Here is a 9,257-nt window from a genome sequence, read left to right as displayed (position 1 = left end):
CCATTCAAGATATTGATATCAAGGTGCACATGAAGAACATCCCTCCATATTTTCTTCAAAAATTTCATGGTCTAAGGTCAGAGGTTTCAGAAACCTTTCTGTTTGAATTTGACATTGTTTGTAGATCTTATGGTTACTTATTAAAAACTCAAAAACTGAGATTGTTTCCGGCAACATTGAAGGATAAAGCTCTTAGATGGTTCATGAGTTTAGGGACTAATTCAATAAGATCATGGAATGATATGCAAAATATATTTCTATACAAATACAAAGATCGTGATCTTAAGGAAGAAATATTTAGAATGAATCAAAGAGAATATGAGAGTCTTCAAGATCTAATATAGAGGTTCATGTATAATGTTAAGATGGAAAAATACATCATTTAGGATCTGACACACTAAAAACCCTCTCACTTAGAACAATTAGGGATGAGTGGATTGATCTCCTTGATCTCATGAGCAGAGGTGATGTATACCAATTATCATTTGAAGAAATTTGTGAAACATGCAAACGCATATCGAGAGGAAAAGCAAGAGTAGGTAAATTAGCATCAAGATCGGTAAGTCAAACTAAACTTGGAAATTTGTTTGATGATTTTAAAACATAAATTCTTAGCAATCTAACAAAACAAGTAGAAATGTTAAGAATGCAAGATGAAGGGAAAGGAAATGTTGATATATGTGTTGCAGAATCACAGGATGTTAAACATTGTCTATCATTACCAGGGTTGAAGGAAGTTTACCAAGAGGAAAATGGAGAAAGTCAATCACCAATGCAACTATGTTATGTAGCTCCAAGAGGACCATGGCAGCCTATTCAACCAAGTATGATGCAAGAGCATAATTCACAATTTCAAGGTTATGCATATCCACCTCAAAGTAATTGGAACACACCCTTTCCTTGGCAACATTAGCCATCTCAACCCCAAAACCAATCTTGGAAACAAGGTTTCAAGGAACTCATGGGAGCCATCCACAATATCCTCAGTATTTTCCTTAATATCCTCCATACCTAGCTCCATGTTATCCCTATAATTCACCTCCACCACAACCACAACCCCATCCACATCAATCTCAAATATATACTCCCACTTAGCTACCTGTACCACCATTTCCAAAACAACACCTTGAAGTGCCTCAGCCCACTTAAAATGTTGAGGTACAACACTTCGAAACATCTCCTCTTGAGATAAATGGTATTCACCATAGCTCAGGAAGAGTATTGCAAAAAAGAGATTATCTTGATATCATTGAAGGACCAAATCCAGAAGAAGAAGATTCAAATGAGAATACCAAAGGATCATGGGCTGCATTTGATGAATAGTAGACAACAAAATTAGAGATTGAGAAAGCTCCCTCATGGTTACCATCAAATCTTCCATGTGTTCAAGAGAAAAATCAACAAAAAGAGGAATATTTGAAGGTCATGGAAGAAGAAGACATCCAATATGATCCAAATCAGCGAGTAGACCAGGGGCATCACAACTATATTGAAATAGGGTTCCAGACAATCACTAGGTTGCAGCAACAGTCTCTTCTTCAATTATTGTGCTTGATATAGGTCAAATCACTTGATCTCTCAAATTCACGTACATGTCCAAGCATACATCTCAAGCCTACACATCAGTTTTTTTGTCATCTTGATGTGCACATGGCTCCATTGGAAGTATTCCTATACTTAAAAGTGATTTTGTTTTTCAAGTAGGGTAGGGTAGAAAAAACAAAAATGAAAAATAAGAGAAAATAAAAATAAATATCTCAAGTGAAAACCTCCTTGGAGGTGCCTCAGATTGGCTCATTGATTGAAAACCTCCATGAGGTGGTCAATGGGTTGGAAAAAAGAAAAATATCCTTGGTGAAAACCTCCTTTGGGGCACCTAGGTAGACCTACTAGTTGAAAATCTCATTGAGGTGGCTAGTAGGTATAGAAGAAAAAAAAAGAGAAAAAAATAAAAGAAATCATTGCTCCATGCATCTCTTTGATGAATGTATGTACTCTCCAACATCTGAAAGCAACAAGAACAAGTTGGTACCAAAAGGAAAATTGGTCAAACGTAGTCAAAAGAAGTCAAATTTTGACTTTCTCCTCCTTTTCTCAAATGTTCCAACAAGGCCAAGGCCATGCCAATCCATCACCCTCATCAATTTTCACCATCCACCCATCATTCTCAAGCTTCTACCATTCAATTTGCTTGTTTTCCTAAAAAACTACAGGATGCTCTGTTTTACTATAGGATACAAAAATACATAGAGAAGAAATTTGTTTTTTCCATAACTTGAAAACCATGCATCCATTTTCGAAGTTGTTTCAAGGGGAGATGCATATAGATGATGGTAACATTCTCAAATAATTTCAGCAAATTCCAGTGTAGAGTTTTTGAGAAATCAGCCTCCATCACTTACAGACTTTTTTGCATTTTCTCGATATCCTTGCATCCATTAAAAAGGTTGTTTCATGGGGAGATGCATATGGATTATGGTAACATGCCCAAGAAATTTAAGAAAATTCCAATGCATGGTTTCCAAGAAATCGAACTCCATCACCTTCAGCCATTTTTAGTTTTCAACGAGATCCGTGCATCCATTGACCACACCTTTTTTATTGGGAGGTACATAATGATGATGGCAACATGCTCAGAAAATTTCAGGTTAATCTATTTTACCATTTGGGAGATATGGACAAAACAAGTAGTCATCTTGAAAACCTACAGGATCCTAAAAGAGATCCTACAGGATATAGAACAACACCTACAGGATTGGTAGTGAGTAGTTTTCAAAGGGAAAAATAGAGGTTGGCTTCATCAAGCAGTGATAAGGAGTGAGGATTCATCAGCACCCTCCTATACTAGAGATATTCACAAGGCACAATTGGATGGGTTTCTTTGAAAATTTGATGGGATATGGTGGTGAAGTAGCCAGAGATTTGCAGTCAATGTCAGCATCGAGATCTAGAGGTCAAAGAAGCTCCTCTAGAGCTTAGCAGTAGCATCAGGATCATCAGCATCACCATACAACACATACACATCAACATCAACTCAGTAGTAGCATGCAAGTCTCTCCAACAACTAGCAGGTAGGTACAAGTATGCAATATTATTGGCCTCTTCTCTTGAGAATATTATAGTTAGAAATTTGTTGTCAATGCATGAGAGATGAGGTTTTATAAGCTAAGGATGGGTCAACAATCTCAGCTGCCTTCAATTAGTTAATTGCAACTCACTCCTTCACTCATGCAATGTTGAAAAGTCAAATTATGAAGGGTGATGATTTCAAGGAATGAGAACAACAGTTAAAAGAAGAAAATTTTGCAAAGGCCAAGTAACCACAGCACTCCAAACCCTCCATCCACTTCATATTCAGTATCTATTCATCATTCATCCGTCCCATTTCATTCTTGAAAAAATAAAACAAACAGAGAATCCTCTCCATTTTCACAAACCTACACTACTCCCTTTGAGCCCTAGCATCATCATCCAATCCCTCTTCATCATTTATCATCACTCTCATATAGTTAGAAGACCCTGAAAGAGGAGGAATGACTACTACAGGAAGACATAATGTTGCTACAAGAAGGAAGAAAGGAAAAATTGTGCTAAAACCCAAAATGACAGTTCCTAAGAGAGACCTAATCAAAACAGAGAACTCCAGGGCCATTAGGCAATCATCTAGGCCACAAGAGAGAAGAAGAAGGTAACAAAAGGGAAATGAGGCATTCACCATCAAAATAGAACTCAAACTGCAATGATGAAAATAGGTGTTCCAAGAGGTCTCCAATCTTTTTCTAGCTTTTGTCAGAGCCTAAAAATGGGAGAAATGCACGGGAGTCAAGTTGAGGGCCTTTCCTAACTTTAGACTATCATTTATGCTCAAAACTGGTTTTCTGTAGTTTTAGCAAGGTTTCCTATAGGTTTCATGTAGTTTTGATAGGAATTACTACAGGATGTCCTAGTTCTCATCTAAATGCTTTTTGAAGGTGTTAGAGGTGTCCAAATGGTGGAACAAGGTAGCAGAAAGTTGATAAGGGTGTAGAAGACCTTCCCAAATTGAAAAATATTCAAGAAATCATCTTGAATAAAGGAAAGAAAGCAAGCTATTGGTCTCAAGAAACAATGATTTTTCTTTGCACGAATATTTTTTTGGCTTGTCCTTGCAGAACTTACAACCAAGATTCTTAATGCATAAGAGAGAGGCCACTAGAGCTAGGAATGAGGCACAATGAAGTCACTACGTTGCTTAGAGGATGAGCAACACTTTCAGTAGGGGGTATAATGGGCCTCTAAATTAGACATAAACTAAGGCACATGCATCTAAATTAAACAATAATTTAACGCCTATGACCATCCTTCAGCGCATTAAACCTCTCCTTCTACATTAGATAATTTATTTTTAACTTTAATATATTTATTAGGAAGGTTTATGAATAATTGGATATTTGTGCCTAATATTATTTATTTTTGTGGAATATTATGAGAATATTGGGCAGATTATGAAGATTTGGAGGACGAGCTAATTTAGGGACTTGTTCCCTCCTACATGAGGATCAATAATAAATAATAAATCAACAAGATATTATGGAATTATGGCACAAACTGAGGAACTCCAATGATTGAGAAAATCTAGGAATGTGTTCCACTAATCAAGGGACCAAATCCACTAATCAAGGGATTTAGGTGGGGAAAGCTTCCTCCATTCATGGGGAATGATTCCTAATCATTTTGTATAAGTACCAAGTCAAATTTGCATAGCATAGATTGTGGAAATCCAATGATTGAAAAAATATAGGAATGTGTCCTCTGCCATTTAATGCAGATTCCTAGTATTAGGGACCAGATCCACTAATCAAGGGATTTTGGTGGCGAAAGATTCCTTCATTCATGGGGAATGATTCCTAATCATTTTTTATAATTACCAAGTCAAATTTTCCTCTAGGGAGAGATTTGCATTAGTGTTATTGTGGAGAGAGCTTGTATTTTTGTAGCTCCAATGTATTTTCTTGCGGGGATGTAATTCTATTGATGAAAATAATGAAGATTGGTGTCATGTTCAGCTTCTAAATCTTGTTCTCCTCCATAGGTCTCTGATTTTCCCTAGGCTTGGCCATTCCAAGAACCTCAAAGCCCTTTTGTATCATTTTATTTCCTTCTTTTCACTTCTTATTCACATGCATCTCTAGTTTTTATTTCTTTCTATTTCTGCATTTAGTATTAATGATTTTGTGTTGTAGGGTTGAGTTGAATGGTTGATGTAAGTTCTTTTGTAGGATGAAAACAACTATTTCATCCTTGGTAAAGCTTTGGAATTTTATAGTAATCATTGAGCTGCTTGGATTATTCTTCTTATTCCAAAATCTAGATTATTGGACCTCCTTTTTAGCAAAGAACAGTAAATTTATGCTAATTTTTAGAGAATTCTAACAAGCTTCAATTGAGTTGGTTCCACTTGAATTAGACCAAAAAAAAATTATAGTTCATAAAAAAATAGCCCCATTGCATTTGCACTTGATTTGGTTAGGATTTTTTTAGATTTACTAGCTCACTAGTTCTCAAATTTCTATATTTTCGACTAGTAATGTTTTTTATTTTTTTTTCATAGGTTAACAGAGGTCTTTTTGAGTGATTCCACTTGGAATAGGGACCTACGAAATCCTAGTTAATAACTGAATTTGTCCCATCCAATTTGGATTTCATTTGTTTGGTCATTAGACCCTCACCAATTTCATAATTTCACAAGGAAACTTCTCCATGCTTTTTGAGCAAATTCATCCATCTCCCAACTTTGGTTTTGAGTTTTGAAGTGGTCCTAGGCACTCCCTTACCTCATTCCATCCACCAACCACCTTCCCTAAGATTTCCATCACCTTCAACATCCATATGTTTCCTCTCAGTTATATCTTATAGGTTTTCAAGGGATCCTATAGGTTTTTAGCACATATTGTAGGTTTTCCTGTTGTGGCTTGTTTTGAGGCTGAATTGAGGGAAAACCTCTAGGAAGCCACACAAGGTCACCTAAGGGTCTCCCAAGCCTTCCAACCATCCACCATAATCTCCAAGCCACCTGCCACATCACCAAAAGAGATTAGCTTTCACACTTGTTTTTCCATAAAAAGAATAAAAAGAAAAAAACAGATTTATTTCAGTCCTTTACATGCACAGTAGTGATGTTTGATGTTTTGAATCTGCATGCTTAGGATAGTAGGATTGCATACATGTTAACTTAGAATTATTTTGAAGCAAAGCCTCTTAGAAGTTAGTTAGAAAATGGTGTGTTTATCATTTGATTTCAGTCTCTTTTCGAAAACATTCTTTCTTGCAATAGGTTAAGGTTCCATTTTGAACATTTCATTTTCTGCAATTAGTTTAGGATTTGACTTCAGTACATGCACTTCATTACATCATGACAAAAAATGAATGACACATTGTGTGTTGCACATATAGTGTCGATACCTCTTATGTTTGTACAAACCCCTGGTTGATAATTAAAGTCGATAGCCTTGGGAGTTGCAGCATTCTTGTTGCAATACCGAGGCTCATCAGTTGTACCCACACAACAGATTCTTCCTGCATTATGAATATTGCAACTTTGATCTCCTATAGCGCTTCATCAATACATTCAAATCCATATTCAATGCTAAAAGTGAGTAGAAAACTTTCCTTCAGAACATCCCATTCTGCAGTTCTGTGTCGCAACTTCATTTCTAGATACCAATTCATCAGGAATCATATCCAAGGTGTCATAGTATATATGAGCCCATTCTGGATGTGGGTCTTCTCCACATGCTTTCGTCCATCGAGCCAGATTCTCACACAGATCATCCTTCCTTGTATATTTCTCCTTAATGCGGGTATTGGAATACCCAAACCACAGCTTCAACATCTTCCAATATTTCTTCCAATATGAAAAGTTGTTCTTATGGGTACCCCACCATCTTGCAGATGTAGCTCTCAGCGTGATGTCTAATGCCTAGAACCGATGTTCTTCCGGTAGATCCCTTTAAAATTTATCCAGGAATAAATTGACATCATCTAAACCATCATAATACGACAAGTTGTGTACCTGAGTGGATATACATCAGAGTGACTTTGTAAGTCTGTTACATCGCAGTGACGATACCTCATGCAACCTGTTTTTCCAGTGTTTAAGCTCCTCATCTGAATCTGAATTGCAAGATTTTTCCTTCTTTAGCGTAATTTTCTCATCCACCATGAGGTTAATCTAGCCTTCATTCCGCGCAGTCAGCTTATATATCTGCTCAATATCATCTTCCTCATCATAATCACGGACTGGTTCAGTATATCACGCACCCTCGGCTAGATCCAATCGCACAATAATCGTTAATTCTTTCTTTTCAAATGTCATACTACACTTCTTCAGGTTAATCACTATGTTCATATCAAATGCCTAATGAGTTCCAAGCAGCATTGAGTATGGGTTACTATCATCCACTATTACGATCACTTTGAAGTCGGCTATGGCATGCGCCCCTTCAATATCCACAGTCACTCCATGTAGGCACCCCATACGAATAATATTTTGTCGATTCACCATTCTCAACTCGATCGGGGACCATTGTAGCATTGGTATTCCCATTCTTTCCCAGGTTTTCCTCAGTAGAACATTTGTATCAGACCCTAAATCAAGAATTACCTGGTCCATTTCGAATTCGCCAATTTAGACAGTCAATATCATTTTGCGAATAGTCCTTTTTCTTAATTTTGTCCACCTTATGTACCATGCATTGTTTTGAAAGTGGGTTATTCTTGCCAGTGCAGTTATCTAGCAATTCTTGCAGTACCTCTATTACCTTCTTATCCCTTAGGAGCTTTTTGCAAGTTTGTAAAAATGATGCTATAAATGAGGGGTCTGCCTCCTACGCAGTGCTGATGTATTTAGGCTTCCCTGTACACGTACTTTGAGTCCTTGATGTAGAATCTCCTACATCCATGAAGCTCCTTTTCACTTCCATAAAAATTTCATTTAATTTATTGACATCGAATACAACCTCCTTGTCAGCAACCTTGTGAACCCATATGTTTTCCTCTAGTTTCTTCCCTTTATCCTCCCCAGTAGCTATGCCACTTCCCGTGACGATATTAACACTAGAACCCACTTTGCGCAGCTATGACCTCATCATCTAGATGTTTTGAGTAGGATTTGTATTCTTGGTCTTCTTTTCTTACATCTTCGCAATGAGCATGGGACAATATTCTATGACATGATCAGACTGGAAACAATATTGACATGAGGGGTGTGTTGGATTCTGACAATCTCATGCAAAGTGACTTGGTTCTCCACAATTGTAACAAATGATCTAGCCATGACCTCTTCTAGCACCTCCTCCTTCTCCTCTTCCTCATCCATGAAATCCTATGTGTGTTGCAGTTGCACCTTAATCCTGAGGATGAGCCTCCATCTGTACTCCATATTTTGGTGTTCTATCCATCATCAATTCATAACTTTGGACGTTGTGCTCATCATGCCCCATAGACTTATAGAAATTACAGAATAGATACTAGGGAGTCTTCAAAAAATTCTGCAGCAGATGACAATTGTTTGTCATGTGTTTTCCTGTAATCTGAAAAATAGTGCACCATGGTACCACTCATGTACTTGGCCCAGTGGTGTTTTCTGGCTTCAAGGGAACAAGTCCTCCCCCAACAAAGTAATTCTAGTATACCGAGTAATGATCCTTATCATGACCATGGTCGTTATATTTCAAACTCCATTCTTCTGAGTGGGCCTCATTCTAGACTTCTTTTCCCTTTTCCAGGCTTTGCAACTCCATATGCAGGCTGGCCAGTTATGACTAAATCTGTTGTACTCCCATATTCGTATCTTGAATAGGTGAGGATTCTAATTTCATAGCAATCTCTAGGGCTTCAGTATGAAATAGAAAATTAATTGTGATATGCATATTAGCTTGTTGGAGCAGACATTTCAATCTCTGATCAAAGTCCCATGCGGACTCATTCACCTTCTGTTGAATCTCTTTGACCTTTGTTACTGACTAGGCTTGCGACTTAGGCTTATTGAATTAATTATTTAGTTCTTCCTTTTTTTCTTTCAGTGTCGCATCTGGATGGTTCGAACAATACTTAATGTACCATATTAGTGCTCTATCTTGAAATGTTGTGACCAACTACACGTTCTTCAGGTTACCATCTGTAATCTAATGTGACTTCCACACAGCATCTGCTACAAACCAAAACTACTCAGGGTCTTCTGTCCCTAGACCCTTAAATATAGGCATCTTCATAGCATT

This window comes from Pinus tabuliformis, chromosome 4_1, assembly GCF_031772625.1.
Source record: "Pinus tabuliformis cultivar Carrire ecotype Pingquan chromosome 4_1, CPIR1, whole genome shotgun sequence".
Classification (NCBI taxonomy): Eukaryota; Viridiplantae; Streptophyta; class Pinopsida; order Pinales; family Pinaceae; genus Pinus; species Pinus tabuliformis.
This window is presented reverse-complemented; position numbering follows the sequence as displayed.